This window comes from Arvicanthis niloticus, chromosome X (assembly GCF_011762505.2).
Source record: "Arvicanthis niloticus isolate mArvNil1 chromosome X, mArvNil1.pat.X, whole genome shotgun sequence".
NCBI lineage: Eukaryota > Metazoa > Chordata > Mammalia > Rodentia > Muridae > Arvicanthis > Arvicanthis niloticus.
Genome location: NC_047679.1, coordinates 104,018,639 through 104,045,280, shown reverse-complemented (window position 1 = coordinate 104,045,280; position 26,642 = coordinate 104,018,639). Strand labels below are relative to the sequence as shown.

Sequence of the window (26,642 nt, the reverse complement as noted above, 5' to 3'; positions counted from 1 at the left end):
TGTGAATTCTCTGTTTAGATCTGTATCTTATTTTTGAATTGGGCAATTTAGTTCATTGATGTATAATTTATTGAGTTCTTTATATATTTTGAATATTAGCCCTCTGTCAGGTGTAGAGATGGTAAAAATATGTTCCTATGCTTCAAATTTTGTCCTACTGACAGTATGCTTTGCCTTATAAAAACTTTTCAGTTTCATGAGGTCCTATTTATTAAATGTTGACCTTAGTACCTGTACTATCAGTGTTCTGTTCAGATTTTCCTTTGCTAATGTATTCGAAACTATTCCCCACTTTCTTATCAAGTTCAGTGTATCTGGTTTTGTGTTGAGGTCTTTGATCCTCTTTGACTTTAGTTTGTGCAAGGTGATAAATGTAGGGTTATTTGCATCCTTCTACATGCAGACATTCATTTTAACCAGCACCATTTGTCAAAGATGCTGTCTTTTTTTTGCAATGAACCTTTCTGGCATCTTCATTAAAAATCAGGTCTCCATATGTGTGTAGATTTATGTCTGGGTCTTCAGTTATAATCCATTGATGAACATATCTGTTCTTATGCCAAAGCCATGTATGTTTTATTACTACATATCTGTATAATAACTTGAAATCAGTGATGATGATACTTCCAGCAGTTCTTTTATGGTTCAGGATATGGTTAGATATATGAAAATCAGTAAATGTAATCTACCATATAAACAAACTGAAAGAGATAAAAACACATTCTTATTAGAAGCCAGAAAGCCTTCGATGAAATCTAACACTCCTTTATGATCAAAATCCTGGAGAGATTAGGGATAAAGTGCACATACCTAAACATCATATTGGCAATTTACAGCAAGCCTATAGACAACATCATATTAAATGGAGAGAAACTCAAGGCAATTCCACAAAAATCAGGAACAAGACAAAGTTGTCCATTCTCTCTCTCTCTCTCAATATAATAATATATTATATATAATATATAACTATATATAATATATAATATATTATATATTATATATTATAATGAATATGTATATTCAATATAGTACTTGAAATTTTAGCTAGAACAATAAGTATAAAGGAGTTCAAGAGGATGAAATTGGAAAGGAAGAAGTCAATGTATTGCTATTCACAGATGATATGATAGTATACATATGTTACCCTAAAAAATGCACTTAGGGAAATCTTACAGCTGTTAAACACTTTCAGCAAACTGTCTGGATAAAAGGTTAACTTAAAATATCAGTAGCCCTTGTGGATAGCCCCAGCCTTGTATTTTGATACTAATTCCCCTTTCCTGTGAAGGGCTGCAGAGGAGGTGTGAGACATTACAGAGGTGAATTCTAATGAACCTTCTGCCCATCTTAATTTGTAAAATAAAGACTGGAGCCAGTGATTGGGCAGAGAAAGGGGAGGTGGAGATATAAAGGTTAGTGGAAGAGAGCAGAGGGGAGGACTGGAGGAAGACAATGGAGGAGGAAGATGAAGAAGGAGAGGACAACCGGGAAGCAGGAGATAGAAAGACAGACACAGGGTCTGGAAAATTCTCAAGTTATAAGGGTCTCATAGCTGGAGAACAGAGTAGTGTAGGGGTATCTGCCCAATCTAGGCTTACAGAATATATTCATAATTACTGAGTTGTGTTTTCATTGACTGGTCATATTTGGGTTGGAGATTTAAACACCACCCACTACAAGCCCTCCTATTTACATATGACAAACTGATTGAGAAAGGAATCAGGGAAATAACGCCGTTTAAAATAGCCTTAAATAATATAAAAATTTAGGGGGTAACTCAAAGCAAGCAAGTGAAAGACATGTATGACAAAAACTTCACATCTTTGAAGAAATAAATTGAAGAGAATATCAGAAGATGGAAAGATCTCCCATGCTCATGGATCAATAGAATTAACATAGTAAAAATAGCTATCTCACTAAAAGCCATCTACAGATTCAACACAATCCCTGTCAAAATTCCATCCCGATTCTCAACAGATCTTTAAAAGACAAATGGGATTTCATTAAACCAGATTTGCACAGGATGATAAATAGCCACAGGAGCAAGAAGACACCATACAAAATGAAAAATCTTTGTCAACTATTCATTTGACAGAGAATTAATATCCACAGCAATCAAGACCATCTTATCTCAATTCTTCATAAATCACAATATTCCGATGATAAGAAAGAAGAAAATTTTGCCTGAGTCTCAACTCCATACATGCCACATCAAAAATTCCAAAATTACTTGTAATTTTTCTACTGTCTAACTCTGTTAATAAAATCTGGTGTTCAGTATTTCACCGTATTTTAATAACTATCTCTGTAGTTTGTTGAGAGATGGAATTTTGAATTGTGTGTTTGCTTGAACTTAACACCTGCCACAGAAGTATGAGTGTCCACTGGCAGGAGAATGGATGACACAAAGGCAACTACATCACTGGAAAGCCAACCCTGGTCAATAAGTTTTATAAACTTGCCATCTCTGGAACTTCCTGAAACACTTGTAGTTAGACAGATAGGTCCCTACCACTTGTTTACTACTTTCTGAGACTTGTAATTTTTGTAAGGCAGGCCTCTTGATTTCTGGATGAATGCACACCATGTGTTGATATTTTTTAACTAAAATTTCAAAATTAAGGAACAATTCATGGAGGATATATGAAACTGTCATAAAGTAAGTTTAAGTGTATTTTAAAGTAATTGACTTTTTAAATGTAAATTTCATCTCTAGAAATGTTTCTAAATTCAGAAATGTCTTCCCTTCCTTTCATGTCTAAGTGTCCTGTGACCTTTGCCACCTAAGAGAAGATATTTTCTTGTCAAGTCTCTATAGCCCTGAGATCTCTGCTTGAATTAGTCTGTAGTCACAGAAGTTGTTTACACCGGCTTTCTTCCCTTCATCTTCATGCTTTTTCCTTCCCTCATTTAATACCTAACTGATGTTTCAAGTTAATGAAATTTATAAGAGAGACTTCAGCTAAAGTTATGAAAGAAATCAGTAGGGCAACATCTTTTTATATCAAAGCTCTTATGGTTTAGAGTATTAGGTTTTAGTATTAAAAGCTGTTGAAAGTATTATGAGTTATAGGTCCTCTTGGGATGTATACAATTCTAAGACATAATTGACAGTAATCTGGGAGTAGTCTAATAAAAATTATCACGGGGAGGATTAAGAATAGGTTTTAAAATTTACTACGGCTAAGGAATTATTCAGTGTTAGAGATTTTCCTTTTTAAAAACTTGTTCAACACCCTCGTAGAGGCGGGGGGGACAGGGGACAGGATGTGGTTTTCTGAATGGGAGATCCGGAAAGGGGAAAACAATTGAAATGTAAATTAAAAGATATTCAATAAAATATTAGAAGCTTAAAAAATAAACTTGCTCAATACTTGCAACCTTTATAGAATATATGTTCATAAAAGGAGTAAAAAGTTGTCTATCTGAGACGTGATGGACATTGTTATTGCTTAGTTTCTGTTCCTATTCTTAGTAAAATAAAATAAAAAGGATTAAGGCATCACATTTAAAATTAAAAAATATATAAATGAAAAACCTTAACACTGGTGAAGTGAACCTTGAACCTCAGGGTTTGCAGTAATATTAAGCATCATGTATCTCAATGTAATTATTGCAAATGTGAAACATGATCTAGTTTAAATCACATTTAATCAGAATGGGCAATGGTTCAGAAATGTAAAGTTTCCATTTTGAAGATGTTAAAATTCATTACAGTATTAGATTCATGTTTTTAAAACTTTTTGGACATTGGGTTTAGGCCCAGAGGAATTTTGAAAATCAAAATTGATAGTACATATTTAACTATCATAACCACTCTGCAATTATGCTTAGCTGCTATATTCTCATCCAATAACTCCACAATCTAGAAACTTGTGTGCGTATTGAGATTCCTATGGATGTTATAGCATTAATGAAATTGGTTTTTAAATTTCCCTAGGCTCAACCTAGACATTAAGAATATAAATGTAAATTAACAGAGAAGAACTAGCAGCTCTGAATGCTAACACTCAAATCACATCCATATTCATTTACATTTTACACAGACATCAGGGAAACAATCTCTCCTCTTTTCCTCCAAAGAAATTACATTGATAATTTTGGCATGATCCCTCTGATGAAACACCATGGAATGTAGTATTCTCATATTACTTAGAATTCACACATATCAAAAGTTAATGCTTTATAGTTTGTTTACAAGTCAATTTTAGAATAAAATGAATGTAGGTAGTCTATTTCTGAGTTTAAGGTTATTAGAAAGTTTGTATTAGTTAAATATACTTAATAAACAATCACTAGTTATATATATATATATATACGTATATATATACATACATATATATATATTCTATAACAAAGGTTTAAAAAGTATATAGGTAAAGTAATAACAATAACTGCAAATAGTGATGTATTTAGTAGAACCCCTCCCCCTCCCCCCCCATGCACACTATTTTATGTTATTCTGGCATGACAAGAAAGGATTGTGTATTTCTTATGTGAGCTTACTGGTTGTTTTATTCTTCCTTCTGAGTTTAAGTCTCTTCAAATCTACTGTCTCTCAACTAGTTATTTTATGAGTTGAGGTGAGAGATGATGGATTTGCATATGGCTTTGCATATTGCCTTCTTTGGGTTAGCTCTTCTCATCTCCCCTCTGATTTTCCTGTATACTCCCACACCCCTCCCTGATTAATTATTTCTGACCTATGTATTTTGACACTTTATTGTCATTTTATTTATAATCTATTGTATTTTCCACCCTAGTTGTGCCCCCATCATCTTTTTTTTACTTTACTATTTTCCACTTGTGCTCCAAGTTAAATACACAAAAGTTTTGAAGCTAGAATTGAAATATGAGAGAAAAATAAGGTGTTTGTCTTTCTGGGCCAGAGTTTCCTCAATGAGTATAAATTCTTCCAGTTCCATTATTTACCTGCAAATACCAAGATTTTTGTTTTTATTTATAGATAAGTAATATACCAAATTGCATTTGACACCTATTTTATCTATTTATATATTGATGGACATATAGATTGATCATATTTCCTTGCAATAATGAATAGTGAAACAATTAACATATGTGGAAATTCAATATTCAGCTTTAACAAAAGAGTTCTAAACTGATTACCATGCATGAGAGGTCAATGTGGCTCTCAGAAGACATGAGTTATTAAATGAAATTCACAAAACAAGGTATAATTCCTAAAAGTTATCACTCAGGAAAGACTCTGAGGTTTTCTGAATAACACAAAATATTGTCCTTGCTCTTGGCCAGCCATCATAACTACACAGTAAGATCTTCTTTCTGAAGATACTGCGTAATTTGGCTACAGGACATTGAAATAACAATCTCAAATCAACTAGGAAACTTCCTTCCTGGTACCTATATTAGATAGTGCTAGAAGGAACTAGGCAGGCTTGTAGGCAGGAAATGAAATCTGTTGTCTTACCCAGAACTGGATTATGCATGTTTTAATATCACCACCCCAAGCTGACTACTGATACAGTAGTGGCACAACTGTTATAAGCAAACTAACTGTTTGCTTATTGTATTTGAGGACGGCTGTAAAGCATCGAATTTCATGTCTGATCAAAAGTTCATGGCTAAGGATGTTATTAGCACAAAGGTAAAACATGTTAGTTCTTTGGGATTTTTTTTTTTTGGCTAAATGAACATGCTGTTAAATTTTCTTCTAATTAATTATGTTTATAACCATAAACCTGGACTGTTCTCAAACATACGGAGACAGGGTGTTTTAACTCCCACACTACTAATATCCAGGGAAATTCAAGGAAGACAAGCATTAAAAAAAATTCCTTACAAGCTAGAGGCTGGGGCATACTGCTGTGAAAAGGTGTCCTCTGGATATGTTATGGTTATTGCAACCATGAACTCACAGCATCTCTGGTTACCTGCTTAAGACCTACATAAAATAAAACCAGCTAAACCCTGGCATAGACCAGGTAGATGATCTCCAGACTTTAGCTCATACTGAGGAGATATACAGTTTATATTTGGGGAGGAGGATTTTATCCTTATTGAGGGTGCCCCAACTGATGTGTTTCCCAGTTCCAGTAGACGACAGCCCCATACCTATGTACACATAAGCAGCAATAAATAAATGACAGGAAGTTGGGAGGAAGACTATATATATATATATATATATATATATATATATATATATATGTTAAATGCAAGTGCATCTCTAAATTTTGATTCTGTCATAAAAGTAACCTAAAATCATAAATCATTTTTCTATAGCACTTCTGAAAGTGAGGAAGGTGTCATTATAAACACTCTAAATGGTAATACAATTTTCTTTCACATTCATATAGGTAAAACAGTTCTGAAATATTCCATTTTTAAAGGGAGTTTTAGAGAAAAAAATCACACCTAAGAAATACTAAAGTATCTATGAATTCTGGTGTTTTATCTCACACCTGGAATCCTGGCACACAAGCAAAAAGGGTTGCTGAGAGCTCATAGCCAGGCTCAGTTACATAGAAAAATCCTGTCTCAAAAAGTGACATGGATAGGACAATGGGAAGCAAATGGCTCATGAAAGTATGGATTTATCATAAAATACTATAAGCCAATCAAATGTAGGAAAATAAGCTGCATAGTAGATTTATACAATGAAGGAAAGCAAACTTTATGGCTTCTAATAGTATTAAAGATAATGGGAGAAATATAAAAAACATAAAGAAATTATGGGGTAATAAGATCTCATTCCATAAAATTATCAAACTCACTCTTCATGGAGGAGAATGCTGGCAGTGTTGACAACAGTAATTCTTTGACTTAGAAAATATTTGCAAACTATAAAATAAAGCAGTAATATATTAAAGATATCAAACTTCCGTGAAATCCATGAGAAAATGATACAATAGAACTGTAAATAAAGAAAAGTCTTTAACTATATGAAATGTCTCAAAACTACTAGCAATAAAACAAATGTATATTAAAACACTAATAAAATTTTTGTCAATTCAATTTGGAATGTCTGATATAATATGTTGTATATGGAGTAAGCAGAAAATAAAGTTTATTTGAAGGAATATTTAATAATATCTAGTGAATATTATTTAATCTACTAAATTGAATTAGAGAAAGTATTCTAAAAATGTGAAAATGAATGCACAAAAACTTATAGTGAAATATGTTAATCTTTTTCACTCCTCTAGGGTTATTTGTTATGGTACCACTATCATTAATAGAAAATTATTGAAAACAACTTACACCTGAAAAGCTGGCAATATAGAAAGGACATTACATGAACAGGACATCCTTAGAGTGAAAGACTTTGCAACTACTTTAACATAAGGCAAACCTAAAGTTACTAAACTAAACCTAAAGTAACATTTTGGTATATATTTAAGTGGAAAAGTAGAGTTTTGAAGTCAAGCATATAAATGGACCCATTTCAATCAAAGACATTTGTACAAATATAATATACAGTAAGTGCGTGGAACTTAAAGAAATATATACTACACTGTTGTAAGGAGAAAGACCTAAAGAGAATCGTACTACTGTAGGAAAGATCATAGTTCTGTAGTCTTTGTCAAATGAGTTAACTATTCTGTTTCCATTTTGTGTTTCTGAAAAATGGTGGTAATATTCTTCATTATTTCAAAAGTGTATTGTGAGGAATTAATAAAGTAATAGGTGTAAAACACTTAAAACGAAGCTTGTCAGATGGTGTGAGATTACTATGAAACTTGTTATTGCTATTATTTAAATATTTTAGTAAGAATGTATTCAATGATTTTCTATTTAGTAAACAAGAAAAAGGTGAGAAAGTAAAGTAAATGAGAAACTAAGATGCATCAAAATACAAAAAGATGAAACAAGGGGAAATTTGACAATAGTAGAATTTATATCACAAGCCAGTTAACTAGTACTTCACAATACATATCTTAAATCATGCCATTGGTAAAAAGGAAAAAAATCACTTTATTATTTTGTTGTCTTCTTACCAAGTGTTACAATAATTTTCTCTGCCTTTTGAATCTGAGTTAGTCCTGTAAGTATCTTCCTCCAATAAAATATGGCAGAAAGAACTTTGTATTATGAAGCTTGGGCCTTTGGGGCTCTTACAGCTTCTAGCTTTGCTTCTACGTTATGGTGCCCTGAATTCACCATGCAGGAAAATTTTATGTAGCTTAGAAAAGAATAAAGGACCTATATTGTGGTTTGCATAGAAATGGCCCTCATAGATTTGTGTATTTGAAGGCTTGGCCATAGGAAGTGGCACTATTGGGAGGTATGGTCTTGTTGGAGAACATATGCCACTGTATCGGAGGAGGGGTTTGGGGTCATCAGTTCAAGTGATTCCCAGTGTGGGACACAGTCTACTTCTGCTGCCTTCAGATTAGATTGAAGATAATCTTAGCCCCTTTTTAGGCAGCACTACGTCTGTCTGCATCCTGCCATGCTCGCCATCATGATGATAATGAACTAAACCTCTGAAACTGTAACCCAGCTCCAATTAAATGCTTTCCTTTATAAGAGTTGCCATAATCATGATGTCTCTTCACAGCAATAACAAAACTAAGACAGAAGTATATACATATATCCCCCACCTCCCAAATTCTTGTTATTGTTTATGTTATTTGATCTTTTGTCTATGAAATAAAGTGCCTGGTTCAAAATTTGTCCTCAACTCATTCTATATGGCCTACTCTATATAACCACAACAATATATCTCTAACTTCATGGTAATATATGTATAGTAATGAGAAACAAAGATCTTAGTATGACACAAAACAGAATAGAAAAGAGCCTAGAAAGAAAACTTTCTTTAGAATTTCAGAGTAGAGTGATTATGGAGACACCTAAAGGAACTCTAAAAGAGTATGGAAGACCCCATTTTGAGATCATACAGAGAGGTTGAGAACAAAGATTATAGAAAACATTCCTTGAAAAAATGTGTACGGTTTGATTGACTTGGGGAAATATAGTATCATCCCTACCCTCATTTTCCATTATCCTTTCGACAAACTCAAAAACTTTTCCATGTCCCCTAAAGCTTAAAGTCACTGGTTCTCAACCTGTGGGTTGTGACCATTTTGGATTGGCACATCAGATATCCCACATATCAGATATTTATTTACATTATGACTCATAACAATAGCAAAATTATAGTTATTAAATAGCAATGAAATAACTTTATGATTGGGGAGCACCACCACATGAGGAACTGTATTAAAGGACCACTGCTTTAAGTGGTTTGAATTTTTTCTGACTCTCTGTTTTCATGTTAGTTACATCATTTGCTCTTATATACTGCTTACCCTCATTATACTCTAAATATACAGGCTGTTTTTGTAATCTTTGGGGTGTCTTACATGAATCAAAACAGATTCTACTTTTATATTCTAGAATGCTAACTACAACACACTCTCCAGTCCTTAGATTGATAGCACTGCCTCAAGGAAGTTTACCTATCTCCTTATCCCAGCCTAAATTAATTCTTTTCTGTTTTCTTGCAGATATTATCTTCTGTACTTTTGGTGGAACAACAGTTTACAATTAACTATGCTGTAGGATTAGTTATGCCTACCTTTTGCCAGTAGGCAACAGTATCAACAAGGCTAGGGATATGTCAAGTTTGATTACTACCATCCCTTTCCCAGTAATATAGGTGCACACTAGGTCCTTTGTAACTTTTTATTTGGTGAAAGTAAAAATGAAAGAACTAATACATATATGAAATTGCTCATGTTTGCTGAGTTGTGTGGAAGTAGTAAGGACATAGTTCAAATTTTTATTTAAAACAACTTTTTCCATTGAGGCATTGAACCTAGGGTTTTATTCATGGTAGGCAAATGGTCTACAAGCAAGCTGGAGCTGTACTTCCAGCCCTAAAATGCCTTTTAAATTGTATTTATAATAGGCTATCCTCTGATCATTGTTATCATGTAATAGCAAGTATTAATATGTATAATTGCATTAGCTTCTTATGGCTCCTATTAAGCATGTGTTTCCAAAGCAATGAATGCTTTAGATACTTCAATATAAGTTTAATAGTTACCTGTAAGTCAATCATGGTAATAATTTACTTAAAAGGTTATGATGACGAGGTCAGAAAGTTAGAGAGAAGTTCAAGTGCATTTAAATGCCAAGAGAACAATCTTAATTGTTCTAAATTCTTTTCACTTTTTTTTCAGGTATAATTTCATCTCTTAAACAGAAGTCCTGGTACATTTTGAAATCATCCCCCACCCCCTTTTCAACAAGTATGATAGTTAAAAAGTGTCGGAAAGTAATATTCCTAATAGTACTTCCAAGATAAAATCAAACACCAGCAGTTATCAAGGGAAAGCACTACATTATCTTTATGAGGGAACAAATTACTGTTATTGCCATATTTGTTTATGTATATCAATATCAAACAAAAGCGAATTTCATATAAAACAAAGACCAGAGTAACATTCTCTCAACTGTTTATAATTTTTACTTTAAGCAGTTATTGTAATCCATTAAAATAATAATACAAATGAATTGCTACTGCACCCTGTTGGGAAGCCTTGGCTTTGAAAGTTATGATTAATCTGCATTAGGGCTACAGTTTATTTGAGAATAAGGTACAGAAGCATTGATAGATCCTTTCCAAAGAATGACATTTAATATGACTATGCTCTTTATTGAGAAGTTCTTGCTATATGGAATATGAAATGATTTGCAGCAGACAAAGACTTCTATTTTTCATGCATTTTGCTTCTCATTGCCATACTGACCAGAAACGTGGCTACGCAGGATCCATTTAGATACTAAATGGGAATAGTAAGGAGAAGACATAAATTAGCTTGCCAATTGTTCTTCTGAGCCTTACTAGGGTGTGTAAAACAAAACAAAACAAAAAATCATTATTTAACTGTTGTGACTAGTTGGATCCAGAATTCTGGCCGCCAACTGTTCACATCCAGGACCTAGTGAGCGTCCTCTGTCCTGAAATGTGGCTGCTTTTCCCAGCAGAGCCACAGCTGTCCAGAAATGGGCACTCCTCAGCAACAAGCTGGTGCCTACAGTTTTACAGAACGTGTTTATGAAAGCTGTTTGAGAGAATCATTAAGCTACCATTCCTGTTTCCAGTTATTTCAGTCAGAAGTTAAAGTGCTAGCAACAGTCATAACCTCTGGAAACTGATCTCTATATGGTATGGTTATCAGTAGCAATAGGAAATAATGATTCTCCATAATAAGTATGTATTGAATGTATACCTTTGAAAATATCCTCCCATTAGCCAAGCAACCAAACAAAACTCCTTCATTTCAGATGGCACACATTGATTTTCTTTATGTAATTGTTATTGACTTTAGTCTTCTAATATTATTGTACTTATACTCTTACTTATGAGGGTACTTAGAAACAAGATTGAAATAAGTGAAATTTCCTTTGTGCATTCTTATCACAGAATGAAACCTATAGACTAAATGTACATTTTAAAAATCAAAGCCAGAAGATCCATATATTATTTTCAAAGACGCAGTTGTTCCAGTACATGGTAATAGCCATTGAAATATGCTTGTTGATTAATGAATTGTTCACTAATCTTTGAACATCTCTTAGCTTCTTTCAGTGTCAGTATCTTTGCTATTCATAGTGCAGGCACTGTTCTTGAAATATAGTAGATGCTCCAAATTCACTAGGTGAGTTGAATTCATGTAATTACAATAGTTTCAGGAATAAACATAAAGTTGAATGAGTGCTTATTGATGTGTCTTTGTTAAAGCCATATATTTTTCCTCTTTCCTTTTCTTGAAAATATTCTCTTTTCTCCTACAATGTAACCTGATTATAGTTTCCTCTACTTCTCCTCGTTCCTCCTGACTTCCCCTTTTCCCTTCCACTTCTGTTATGTCTCTCATTAGAAAAGAAAAGGCTTGAAGAGATAACAATCAAAAATGACAAATTAAAATTGAATAAGATGAAGCAAATATATATATATAACTGACATTGGACACAGAAGGGCAATCCAATAGGAAAGAAAGAATCCCAAAAGCAGGCACAAGAGTTAGACATCCACTCACTCTCACAGTCAGGAGTCCCATAAAATTACTAAGCAAATAGCTATAATATACATGCAGAGGACCTGGCTTGGTGCTTCAGTCTCTGTGAGCTCATATATGCTTTGCTTAGTTGATTCAGAGGATTTTGTTTTCCTACTGTCCTCCATCCCCTCTTCCTCTTGCATTCTTTCCACTTCCTTTACTGTGAGATTCCAAGATCTGAGAGCAGGGATTTGATGGAGACCTCCAATTTAGTTTCTCTTTCTGAATAATGAGTGGCTGTGGGTATCTGCCTGTATTCCCATCTGATGCTAGAGGAAGCCTCTCTGGTGATGACTGGACAAGGCATCAATCTATGTATCTATGAATACAGCAGAATATCATTAGGAATCCTTTTTTTTTTTTTTTTTTTTGGCTTTGTTTTGTTTTTACCCTGGTCTCTGGGATATCTAGTCTCTGGTTTTTGGTTACCCAAGCAGTGTCAGGTATGGATCCCGTCTCCTGTAATGGGCTTTAAGTCAAATCAGACACTGGTTGGCTACTCCCACAAGTTCTATGCCACCTTTGCCTTAGCATATTTTGTAGGCAGGACAGATCAAAGGTTTTGAGGCAGGGCTAGTGTTTACATTTCTCTTATGGTAGCCTGCAGTGTCCCTTTCCATGCCAGAGAGACTGCAGTATAGAAATGAAGGCTTATTGTAGGCACTTCCAACTTGAGTTCTCCATGTCCCAAAAGTTGTATGGTATTTTCCCTGGAAATAGGGCCCCCTATCTTTTCGTGGAGAGCAACCTTTTGTCTAGCCATAGCCTTGGTTGTTTGAGGATTCCCGTGAGACACCCTTAGGCAACAACTCAATTGAATTCAACCTAGTCCTGCCTCTGGAAGCTTTGCCTGGCTACAAGAGATAGACACTCAGTATTCTGTATACCTCATTACCAGGGGTCCTCATTAGGATCATCTTCACAAATTTCAGGAAGTTTCCATTGCACTTGGTTTTCACACCACCTGCAACATTCCCTACATTCCACCCGTCTCTCCCCATACTCTCCCCCTTACCCAACCTGCATCTCATCTGATCCCCTGGTCTTGTCCCAGTCTACCCATAAAATCTATTTCACCCCACAAAGGGAGGTCTATGCATCTCCACTAGAGCCTTCTTTGCCTAACCTTTCTGGGTAGCTTGGTTATAATTTACTTAATAGCTAATATTTCCTTATAAATGAATATGTGCCATATTTATCTTTCTGGGTCTGAGTTACCTCATGCAGGATGATATTTTCTAGTTCTACCCATTTGCCTACAGATTTCGTGATTTATTTATTTATTTATGTATTAACAGCAGAGTAATACTCCGTTTTGTAAATGTGCCACATTTTTTATATATTCTTCTGATGAAGGACTACTAAGTTGTTTTCAGTTTTTGTCTATTATGACTAAAACAGCAATAAACATGGTTGTGCAAGTGTCCTTGTGGTAAGATGGAGTCCCCTTTGTGTATATGCAAAGAGTGGTATAGCTGCCTCTTGAGTTAGATCAATTCCTAACCTTTCTAAGGAACTGCCATATTGATTTCCATAGAGGTGGTACAAGTTTGCACTCCTACCAGCAATGGATGATTGCTCCCCCTGTGTCACATCCTTGCCAGTATGAGGTATCACTTGTGTTACTGATCTTAGATGAAAGATGTAAGATGGAATCTCACAGTCATTTTGATTTGTATTTCCCTGGTGGCTAAGGATGTTGAACATTTCTTTAAGTGTTTCTCAGCCATGGGAGATTCCAGTATTGAGAATTCTCTGTTTAGTTCTGTACCTCATTTTTTAATTGAATTATTTTGCTGGGTATAGTAGTCTGGCCTGGCCTCTGTGAGCTCTTAGAGGCTGCAGTACATTTGTTCAGGACCTTATGACTTTTAGGGGCTACACTGAAAAGCCAGCTGTAATTCTAATAGGCCTGCCTTTACATATTACGCGGTCTGTTTCCCTTGCAACTATAGTATTTCTTTGTTTTGTACATTAAGTTTTTTATTATGTAAAATTGTGTACTTTTAAATTTTCCTTGCAAAATATTTGAATAATATAGACTAAACAAATTGTGATTATGTGCTTCATTATGGTAGCTTATGTTGCCCTTTACATGGGGCATCCTGAATTTATTGTTTCCTTGTCATAATTTTTACAATTGAAATGGAAATGCATGGTCTCATGTGTAAACTACATTAATATACTACAGTTACTTGTGGCATAAATATATCTAGGTATCTCTACCATTGAATAAATGATTGGTCGAATATACCTACAATATCAGGATATGAAACTCTGTAATCAGCAAGTCAGTTCTTAGGAGAAGGGAGAACTGTACTCTACCGTTAGGAAACCAAGCAATGTTTTGAAGGTTCTAAAAGAGGAGACACATGTATCGACTAAAGGAAGGAACAAAGTACAAAAAATTTGAGGAAAATATGAGAGAAAGGACAGTAGAAGTGAAATCCTTGAATGAATAAATATCTGAAAGGCCAGCAACTTTAGTCTTCTTGCATGATATCTTTAGGCATCCAAAGATGGCTCCTCCTCCAGTGTCTTTAAAAAAGAATAGCAGCCAGAGAAATAGTGAGATATCCATGGTTGTCAATCTTATTTTCCATTCCTATGGCTTGCAAGGGTTACCCATTTTTTTTATTCTGCCTGAATTTCCTGTTAATGGGAAACTCTATCCAAACTTTATCACTGATTACAGAATTTCCTTAGATTCAAGAACATTTCCAATCAGTAAATTCACTGGATAGATGTTCTCTTACCTCTTTCAGAAAGCAAGCCAACAAATGTACCAAAGATATCAACTCTATGGTGAGAGGTGAAGGTGTGTCTTATAAGTTTGTTGAGGGTTGTTTTTCTCCCCTGTAGTAGGGTTTGGATAGTTCTTAATGTAGAATCTTTACTTTTGTAAATGATATAAAATAATGTGTTATTGCACAAAGACCTTTTTTGTCTTGAAGTAAGGTAGTGGCCTTTAGAAGTATCATTTATTTACTGATATTAAGACGGGTTTTATATTCACTCACTCCTTGCAATTTTAAATAGCTCAACAGAGAGACCACAGAGAAAGCAGGTCCATTCCCCTCCCCCTCCCCTTCCTAGGTCCTGGTCCCCACCTCAACCACTGCCGCGCGCAGTTGTTATCTTTTGTTTCTTTGTCGGCAGGGCAATAGGGCGGGACTAGAAGTGCCTGTGTGTTGAGCAGCAAAGATTCAAATGATTGCCTAAAGATGAAGGTAGCTTGGAAAAGGGACGGCGGCGGGAATAAGTGTGCTCTTGATTCTTGATGCTACCCGTCTCAAAGTGTTCAGCTTTCAGTACTACCTCCCCTCAAAGATGTGATGGTCTATCAGTGCTCCCCCTTTACAAATACCTGTATTGAAAGCCTGAAACACGGGAAGACGTGGTGCTAAGATCTCCCCCTGGCGTCACCCTATGCTACCTCATTTTTGGAAACTGAAAGATCTCCCTTTGCTCTGGAGTGCAGGGATCATTCAGTCCGGAAGCTGTCCGCTGGCAGCTGTTGCCACCCTGGGAGGAGAACAGCTGGAAGCTTTGATGCGCTGCAAGATCAACTCTTCCGGTTAATTAGCGCCAGCCACAGCTCCAAACGTGCTTTACTGCAACCCCTAGTGGGCTTCCAAGGCAGTAATAGCTGGAATATCTGTCCAGTGTATTCTTGCAGAGAGAAATTAAAAAGTATGCGTGCCCACATGCATATTTACACTCAACCTTCTTCAGTAAGCGTCTTTAGGTCGGAAACAGCTCGACTGTCCTTGTGATTATCATTTCTCTAGGTAGAGGTTGGGAGTCCCTGGGAACACTTACACCAACTTGGCTAGCTATCCTTGGTGCGCGCCCAGTACCTCGATGTTACTGGGGTGGAGCTGGAGGGGCAGGGGCTTGGGAGTCTGCAAAGACTCCTGTTCTTTTTCCAGTTGATGCTGCTCCCCTGGCTAAGCATTTGGTATCTCCCACGGTCCTGCTTTCGCTTGGAAGACTCGAAGAAGGCAGCTATGGGCGTCGCCGGCGCCCTTCCCGGAATTGTAAAAGCTCCTTGGAGCTGGCGCCAAAGCCTCCCCACTTCAGCCACATCTGGTCCAACCATGCAGATGTTAGCGGTTGGAGAGTGCCTCCACTCGAGGCGCCCCAAAGTCTCGAGCATGCCCAGTCAGGCTCCTAAGTCTCCCCAAACGAGTTTCTGGGCATACAAATTCCACTTCTCCGCTTTTTCGAAGAAGCTGAGGTGGGTGGGAAGGGAGGGATCCTAGGCTTGGGGCAGTGAAGCGGGTTCGCCTGGGTTAGTGCCCTCCTGCCCGTCTGGGTGAGGGACAGAGCTGTTTGGGGAACCCTGGGTCCAGAGTGGCCAAGCACAGTAAGATTAAGAGCACGTTACACACACACACACACACACACACACACACACACACACACACACACACACCCCTCTTCCTGAGGATTTTGTTATTGTTGACCTGTCCTGCTGCCCCTTGATGCGCTGGGGTCATACCTTCAATGGAAGGAAATTTGGAGTTGCTCTTCTCCCCCCACCCCCCGCTGAGAGCTGGCGTGTACCTAGCACCAGATTCACCTGCTTGGTTTTTCTGCAGCGCAAGGACGAATAGAAAAATATGAGCACCCGCCTCCCTGAGTTTATCGCCCCCCTAAAGTTACACTGGCAAGAGACTTATTCTTTCTTAAGTTGGTCCTGAAGCACACATTGAAGCAGTGATGGAGAGTTTTAGCTTGTATGTTCATGCTTGCGACTCCGTGTGTGTGTGTGTGTGTGTGTGTGTGTGTGTGTGTGTGTGTGTACGCGCGCGCGCCCCCCGTGCCCGCGCCCGCGCGTGCCCGTGTATCTGCTTGTGCACATCATGAATGGGAAACACTGTCCCGGGTTGATTCTGAGATTAACAAACACTCCTTCGAAGTCTGCATTCCACCTCATCCTCTGGAGGAAATTATGATAAATGATAAGTGCTAGTCATGTGAGATCAGAAACCATCCTAGTGTGGGTATGAAATCTAAATTTTGTTTGTCCATATTGCCTTTTACTCCGATACCCAGCTTTCTCCTGCCCTCTCTTCACCCTCAAATACTCCTGATCATTCTCCTCAGTTCCACTTCCCTTCCTCTGCTCGTTACCTGCTCCTTCAGCCCTCCTCCTCCTCCTCCAGCTCCTCCCAGCTCAACCCCCACCTCCCGGGGCTCAGCTGCGGCTAAAACCTGGAGTCTTGGGGAAAAGAAAAAAGGAAAAAAAAAAAAAAACCGCCTAGGCTGTGAAGCTGTCAAACCGGGCATGCTCAGTAGACAGGGCAGGTTTTTTGGTCTCGAGTAGCGGAGAAACATTTTTTGCACAACCGCGACCAGCCTTAGAGCGCGGCGGCAGCGGCCAGGGCAACATCAGCACAGCCATCAGCGGTGCAGACGCCCGGCACCCGGCCGCGCGGCGAGCTCCGGCTCTGCCTGGAGTTCACCTCCCAGTGTTCAGGAGGCTTGTCTTACCCCTTCTGATCTCTCTGTGTCTCTCTCCCTGTGTGCCTCTCTCTGTGTCTCTTTCTCTCTGTCTCTTTCTCTCTCTGCCTCTCTCTCTCTCTCTCTCTCTCTCTCTCTCTCTCTCTCTCTCTCTCACACACACACACACACACACACACACACACACACTCACTCACTCACTTCCATCACACATATACACATTATATCGAAGAAGAAAAAACCGACCCCCAAGCAAACACCCTCCTGGCAGCGGTCTTCCACTGGCACGACCGTAGCCAGGTTCGGTTCCTGCCCCCAAGCGACCGCGGGCTGAGGAGCTCCGCGGCCGCCAACTGGAGGAGAGCGATGCGGGGACCCGAGCGGCAGCTCGAACAGTAATGTGGATTTACAGTCATTTCCCGCAGGAACCAGCAAAGACGCCCTAAGTCCAGTGCACTTACAGCACCGGGCAGAGCTGAGTACCTGGCAAGGAGGCGGGGGACCGCACCTGAGGACACCACTGAAACTTGCGCCTGCACTAGGTAGGTCCGCTTCTTCTGGCTCTTTACTTCCTTCCCGCTTGATCCTGCCTGCCTTCCGCCCCAAGGACTCTGAGCGAACTTCCCCCCTTAGGATGCCATAGAACGCATTTGCGGATTGTGACTCCTGATCTTGAAAAGCTGGTTGCGCCCGCTCTGGGACTCCTGATGGAGGAAACGGAGCTTCTGCAACCTTTACTCTGGGTCTCCTTCTGCCCCAGGGATCTAGACCTCTCGGGAGAGATGGGAGATTGGCCTTGTTGTCAGTTTAGGCTTCCAGCGGGCACTAGGGACACTGTCCTTCGAAGGTTTCGTAGGTTTCCCAGGTGGCACATTTGCCAACCAACTCCTTCAGTACTGTTAAGAGGTCTGTTCGCCTCCACTTTCGCGCAGACCAAGGCACTCTAACAAGTGGACCAAGATGCTTGGAGTGGCAGGTGGGGAGACTGTACCCAAAAAAGAAGGAGATGATTGATGATCACCTCCTTCATTACTTCTACCTGGAGCGTCCACCAGGGCTCTGCTACTTGGGGTCACCTACTAATCTCTCTCTCTCTCTCTCTCTCTCTCTCTCTCTCTCTCTCTCTCTCTCTCTGAAAGAAGATGTCCGAGGGCTAGAACGTACTGTAGGACCTGTTTGCTTCTGAATTGCTATTACACCCTCCCTCAGGGAGTTCGAGTTCTAGGGGAACGCCAGGACCCTCACTGAGGCCCCACCCAATGTGTTCTCTAATACCCTAATCTGTGTCAAAAGAAATAATCCTAACGGGGCACTCGGAGCTTCAGTAGCCCATTGGCGTTGGCTTTAACCATATGCTCATCTGTGCGGGATTGTGTGTTTCTGCGTTTCACCCTGAAAACGTGGTGTCTAGAATTCAGCAATAGCCAGTACATCTGCCGAGAGCCAAGCACCCGCTAGGCATGCCTGGGGAAATGTAACCTCAGCTTCTCCCATTCCGGGAACAGGCAGATTGCCAATTCAGTTTTAAGATGCTTTGCCTAGAGGTGTGGAAAGAGCCTTAGCGCTACTTGGTGAGCAGATGTGCTAGAAGCCAGTAGCCTATTTAAACATTTCAGCAAACCGAGTGCAGCTGATTGTTTACAATTGCAGAGACAGCCGATCTCACTCCACTAGTGGATGTCCTCTCCACGTCTGTTTCACCACTGGGAGAATAGGGGCGGGGGCCAGAGCTGGCTTGCGGCTCCTACTTGCATTTGGCAGCATTGGGTTTAGCAGATCTGCATCACTGCTGCTGGAGATATGCTAATATGGTTTAAAAAAAAAAACTCTACTTGAGTACAAAGCAATTGGTCAGAATTTGTCTCAAACTTCACAGGTTTTTCTGAGCACACTAACCGAATCGTGTATTTATAATGATCCAAAGAAACAAGAAGAGAAGTTCCCCGTGTCACAGGAGAGAAATTAAATGTCATTTGAATGAAGACACCAAAAGCAAGGATGTCCCCCAGAGAACTTTAATAGGTAGCCTTAGATAAGAATTTAATTGATCATATTTCCGGTAAGGATTACAGGCAGCTTCCTTGAATTGGAGATTGTTGTTTTATAATTATAATTAGCAAGCCAGGTACACTGCTCTGTAAGTATCAATTGCTACTTTAGTCTGTTCCATGGAGACATTTCAAATGTCTGCTCTATTGTACCTTTGGTTGAAAAAAAAAATCCTATATACCTTCATCCTCTGAAATCTTCTGACCTGTAGCAGAAGGTACTGGAACAGTGTCAAGTAATAGCACAACCTAAAAGGGTTTGAAAGCTCATTTTTAATGAAAAGACTGTCCACGGCTTTAACTTCTGCTCAGTAATTATCCTACACTTGTTTACTTGCTTACCTCTGCCCTGTATTCTATGTATCTCGCAATGTGTGTGTATGAGGGGATGAATTTGCATAAGGCTTCATATGACTCTTAGAAGCAGATACTGGAATAGCAAAATCCAAGTTTTGACATTTTTATCCAAATTTGTAGGACTTTTAAAATTATATGTTAAATAATTTACTATTGCCAAGTTCTTAAAGAGTAGTCAAAGGTTTCCAGCTATGCTAAATTAAGGTTGCAAACTTTTGATGCTAATAAAATAAAGCCATAAAATGCATGTGTAAAGTGGTTAGGGGCTTTTCTAAAATAAGCCCATGCTTTAGATATTAATTTAAACTTTACAGGTTGTTCATCGTAACTTAAAAAAAAAAAAAAAAAAAAAAAAACCAGCTATTTCTTGCCCAACAACTATATAAATGAATACTCAACATAATAATACATTTGATAATGACAATAATAAAATTTGGTTTCTAGAACAATATCGGAAGTCTAGGGAAGACACTTGGGATTAAATGATATGGTGTTTGCTATTACATCTAGGACTCAATTATGGATTAAGAATAGATAGATATAACATTTGATAAATTTGAGAGAGAACTTAAAGGAAAACATTGTTTTGTAGAATCATGGTGCTGTAATGATGGCTAACTGAACATCCAAATATTCAAACATATTGGTGAACTATAAAAGGTAAATCATAGTGTATGGAATTATCAACTCCCTCAAGGCCCTACTTCAAAGTTTGGATGTCCTAAAGGTCTCATCAGTGTTTGAGTTCGGCTATCATATGTGTAAGTAACATTGACATGATCATAGCTTCCCTTATCATTGGTACCTTTCTCCGGCCTTTATAAAGATTCTTGCTGAAACAGAACAACAGAAACAGAACAACATAGCCTTCACATTTATTCTGTATGATACTATGTTAAATTATCGAACTGAAAATTATTATTTGATGTTACTTTTGAAAACAAAACCAATGGGATTTTATTTTCTATGACAATGTTAAAAACTTACAAGTGGTGAAACATTGTAGTGACAACTAACAACAAAAAAAAAATGTTTTTGATTTTACGTTGTAGATAGGCTTTCAGAATTCACGTCATGTTTGCCTGAAGCTCACTGTTCCTGAAAGTCTATCAGTTTCCGATTTAAGTAATGCTCTTAAGTCGTCAGTATACATTTTGATTGATCATTTCCCTTAGGTTTGCAAAAATATGTTAATTTATTAGTTATGAATATATTTACTTATGAATGACTTGAGGTCAAGATAACACTGGTACTTTTAGTGCCTGATTCAAAGATATTTTTAATTGAAATATTTTATCATATTACTCATACTTGTTGCCTCCTCACACCCACCCCTACACACAGACACACACACACACACACACACATGCATGCTTCAAAAGATGTATGCAGACACACACACACACACACACACACACACACACACACACTCTTTCTTGGAAGGAATCTTCCAAGATTTCTTAGCTATTTCTATTCATTGGCTAATTTTATTTAAATTACATGTATATAATTCTTAATTTTCTGTGAATTTTAAACTGAAATGCAATGCTTTAGTGAATATTTTACAAAGCTTCCTCATCACTTACCATCTGTAAAAAATAATCCTGAGTTGGGTTATTAGCACAACTACAGGTAGATAAAACGGTAAAAGCTATTGCCATATGATTACCAGCATATATCCAAAACTTCAAACGTGAATGCTGTCACGAAAATTAAAAGAACTTAAATTTCAGAATTATTCCTCATAAACAATAACTGATTTCAATCACCTGAAGATTCTGACTGCTAGGTTAGTTAGATCATTCTTTTTAATGGAGGTTGAGCCTATGTTTTCTTCCTTTAAGAAATAAAACACCTTTCTTACCAGATATAATACTATTGTTAATAAAAGCAAATTAAAGTATGAATCACCTGGCTTAATGTTATTTATATTTCTTAGTTTCTTTTTTCCTGATGATTCCTGTTAATATAAAGAAAAGTAAATACTAAATAGCACCATGTGCAGTTAGAGCAAGTGAATGCTATAAAAGGTTTTACTCAGCTTTTGATTATTGGGAACAACCTTGAAGGTTCAACTAGAGCTGTTTCTTCAGTATCAGTGTTCTATTATGTAGCTTATATTATGTATAGTAGTATTGTAGTTTGCTACACATGGTGTGGCATGATTAAGCAAAGCTGAAGATATTGTTTACATTTAAACCTCATAGAAAATAGGACTGAATAAATTGAAATATAATGGTATGAACTGAAAATCATTGCAAACCATACATGTTCATTTATCTGCTAATATTTCCATAAATAATTCATGCAAACTAGTTTTATTTAGTGATAGCAAAAATTACAGTTGATGAGGATCACTGATATTTTAAAAATAGTAACATTAATAAAAATTTAAAACTATTAATTCCTTATGTAGCTTCAATTCTTATTTCTAGACCTGAAAGTATAATCTTGGATAATTTACAACTTTAAAAAATATTCTGAATTGTATTTCCTGCCCAAGCATCTACTTTTGGTAAACAATAGCATATGGTAAAATGTGCGTATATGCCAAATAGTCACTACCTCCCGGATGATGTTTTTATAGTGATGTAATGATTCTAAAATATTGGGTTTTTCTCTCCTACTCTATTCTAAGTGTAAGAATGATGCTAACTAGAAAATCAACACATCAGTATGTATTAAGAATCTGTTTTCAGATTAGTGGATCATTTTTGCGAAGCTGTTTCTCAGGAGACTTCTTATTTGTGTTTCTCAGAGATCTGTAACTTGATTAATATGCTTTCTGGGTATTTATGATTGTATCTGGGTCTCTATGATTATACCTAGGTAAGACCCAAATGTATGCATGAAACAGCCAACTGTTTGGAACGATTCAGACTAACCTCTGGTTGATCAAGAAAATGTTTCCCTCAGGGTCTGAGTGTTTTGGCATAATTTAACCACTGATATCTTTGCAGGAAAAGAAAACATGAAAAAATTTTAAAAAAATTCAATCAAATATCTTTAACACCTTTGAATTTCTGTAAGGTGCATAATACACCAAACGTCATCCTAGAGCTTTTTATGAATTATATGAGATGCTACTGGCATCCCCCAACTAATACAAAACCAAAGGTGTATTGACTGGTCTTTTCAAGAACAGAGAAAATGCAACAACTTAACTTCAATTTGTATTTCTTTTACATTACCCCCCCCCAACCCCATGATTTATAAGTTTATAAATTAACTTAATGGGTTTGATATGTTAGCTTCTTATAGTATTGTATATTTCATTTCCCAATAGTCCTTCTACTGCCATGGAAACTAGATGGGACAGACAGATGAGAGTCACTCATTCAGGACAGGAACCTCCTTTTTAAATTTCATGTCAGCCTGTTGGTCCCTGGATATAACTGAAAAGGCTGGAACAATGAATTTGTCAGAAATAAATTCTTAAACAGAACAAAACTTCTGCCAATTTTTCTTAGGATTTTACTTGTTAACCTCTTCTGTTTCTATTCAAGAAGTTCTTTCAAAGTAGTCACAGAAATAGAGGTTTGATTTGTACATTCTTGTTGGTATTTATGTAGTCTACAATGCATTTTTGTTCTAATAGAGCATTCACAGCTGTAAAATAGTTTTGTAATAACTATTACACTGAAAAATATGTTCTTTAAAATTATGAGTCTGTAGACTTTGAAGAGCCCTACTTAGTGATCACAGTAAAACTAAATACAAGTGATACTTGAATTTTCCAGTACTATGGGTTATTTTCCCTTTTTAAATAGAAAATCAATTCTGTTAAAATATCTATGTCTCACTTTTTTTTATTAGAGACCAAATGTATTTGAATACATTTATCTGGGATTTGTTAAAGAGTTATTTTGCTCATCACTATAAAGCATGCTGATTGTTTTAATTTTAATCAAATAAGTTGTCATTTGATAAATAGTCAACAATGAGGAAATTGCCTTTTAATGTTTCTCGTATTTTGCTCTAACATTTTTGTGGCTGATTACAACTTATGAAATCCAATCTTAGAATCACAGTCTCTAATATGAGCTGAACTGAAACTCATGCTGTCTTCTGCAATGCCAGCTATAGGTTCTGAGAAACTAATGGGTTTTCTTGTGAATTATTGTTTCAAACATTTTTTTTTTTATATTATGGCTAAGAAAAAACAATTCCTTAGTGAGGATTTTTGTAACGGAATAAAAAAGGCATATTTGTCTGTCATATAAGGATCAGAAGGTCTTTTATGTTTTAAATAAAGATATTTGAAAGTATAAATATCCTAAACAGAATTATGAATGATAGAATAGGATATTTATTTCAAATTTTAGAACAAAAACAGTTGTTTACAGTTTTGTATTACAGGGTATGTTGGGGATATTAGTATCCTGTAGCTGAATTTTGAAATGCATATATTTTATTAGCTGTTTTGTTGGTGTTTGCTTATTTGAGCTATAGCTATATAATTACAAAACGAAAGCTAACTCACTCATCACTGCTGCACATGCAGAGCACCTAATACTTGAATCATCTCTATCACGTTGATTTCTTTGAAATTTTATGCAAATACTTGACAGTTTAGCGGAATAATGAAATAATCAGTATATTATCTGTTTGGCTCAAACTATCTGATAAATCACATTTCATTGTATAGTCAAATGCTCAGGTTTGAAGGAATGATAGCCTTCATTTCTCTTTTCAAAGTATAATACACTTACTACTCAATTGTTTTCCTATTTAGATGAAATATATTATCAATATTGAGCATGCTGATGCAGATAGAGTCACTCTCAGTAGAATTCAAATATGGCTATATTAAAGAAACTTCATTTTCACTTTTTTGGAAATCAGTTTAGTGTTCTTAGCTGCCTATATGAATGAGGGTTTGTATATTGGCCAATATAAAAGTAAATGACTCTCCACTTGCATACTTCAGGGAAAAATCTTATTACTGGCTAAGGTTAAAAGGAAAAATTTCCCAGTTGCATGGTTTTGCTTAATTGGTGGATTCTAAGTACATCTATTACCTCTAATGTTTCTATTTGGTTTAGACACCTGTCAAAGAGAAGGTGCCAGATTAAATGGACAATTGGTTTATTAGATATCACCACCCCTGCATCCCAGCTGCATGTAGATATTTAAAGAAAATTCTTCCATTCTTCAGTTAAAATAGAAAAAAAAAAAACTACTGCAGATGGCCCATCTCAATAATACAGATTTTTTTCAGGTACATTTAAAATTAAATGTCCTAAGAGATGATTAATTCAGGAAAGTTATTGATAATGAAGTCATCTTATGCTACACATCCTTTGCACCCATGATGATGCCTTATTAAAGGTGTCTCAATCTTGCTAATTACCACCTGTGTTTAAATATAGAGGTGTATAAATACACTACAACTGCACAGTGGCTGGAAGCATTTGAAACCTGAAATTTTGGCTCTATTCCTAGCTAACTTAGTTGCTATCAACAAAATGTTTCTGATCAACATTTTCAATTTATAGTCTGTGCGTTATGTCCCTTACTTTTACTGCTAATGATTTCCTTTTCTAAAGCTGCTTTGCTTAATTGCAGACATTTGAGAGATATTGATGTGTGATCTCCTGCTCTACTAAGTAGCCCCAAAATATAAATGTGTGTGTATGTGTGTGTTCATGAAATTGCTTTCTCTGGGGAATATTTATTAAAAGTATATATACATTTCACATCAATTTCGCCAGCATTATGTACAGACACATAACAATCTCCTCTGTTGTTTACTGTATACTTTAAAAGAATATGCTTCTTTGAGTCTCCACTACATCTGTAAAGCTTTAAGCAACATAGGACAATTTTGGTAGAATTACTAGACAAGTCAAACAAAGAAAATTATTTTGAGAAGACAGTATTAATTTTACTAATAAGATCTAGTTACCCTTACGAAAGAGGGCTATGCAGTTGAGTAGGAGCTGTAACAACATATAGATTCTCTGGATTCGAATACGTTTTGTTTTATATTTCTTTTTACTTATGTGTGTGCACACACATATGTACACATGCCATTTGTGAAGGTCAGAAGACAAAGTAGAGAAGTAAGAATTCTATTCTACTTGCACCATGTGGGTATTGAAAATTGAACTCAGGCCATTGGATGTCTCATGTGCCCCTGAGACATCTTGTCAGCCCTGGATTTATATTCTTTATTGAAAGGCTTTCTTTGAGTATACTTCAAAACATTCCATATTTTTGTATTTCTAATATTTGGTATAATAAAATCTCATCATTTAGGTGTGACACCATTTAAATTTGAAATGGAATACATGAAGTATTAACACAAGCATGCTACTTTTTAATTATTATTATTTTGTCCTATTCCCCTATATGAGATTTAACAACTTGTAAAAGTGAGATAACTTAAATGTAAATAATTAGAATCCCTTACAAGGGAAGTATTTTAATAGTTAACTTATTGCAACAAGGGGAATTTCCACAATGTATGTTTTTAATATGAAATACAACATAGTTAAGCAAATGTATACAATGTGACAGAATACTTGTTCTACACATTTAGTAAAACACTTGGTGGGATTTGGCTGCCGAAGGTGCAGAACAATGTAATCAATATTTACACAGAATTTAGAAATAATAGGTTTTATACTTCCATGTACTTCCTCTAGAGGATCTTTAGGTGTCATGTAGTGACCTCTTCCTTTAACAAAAGCTTCGGTTTTACATACATTTT

General features: G+C 36.6%; 1 protein-coding gene across 1 annotated transcript in view; it reads left to right on the top strand.

Moving 5' to 3' along the window:
• Positions 1 to 17,411: 17,411 nt before the first annotated feature.
• Tenm1 (teneurin transmembrane protein 1) overlaps positions 17,412 to 26,642 on the top strand; it is a 748,830-nt gene continuing 739,599 nt past the window's right edge. Inside the window, exon 1 of the mRNA XM_034485178.2 lies at positions 17,412 to 18,064. The gene's annotated coding sequence lies outside the window, so the exon portion shown is untranslated. The remainder of the gene's footprint in view (positions 18,065 to 26,642) is intronic.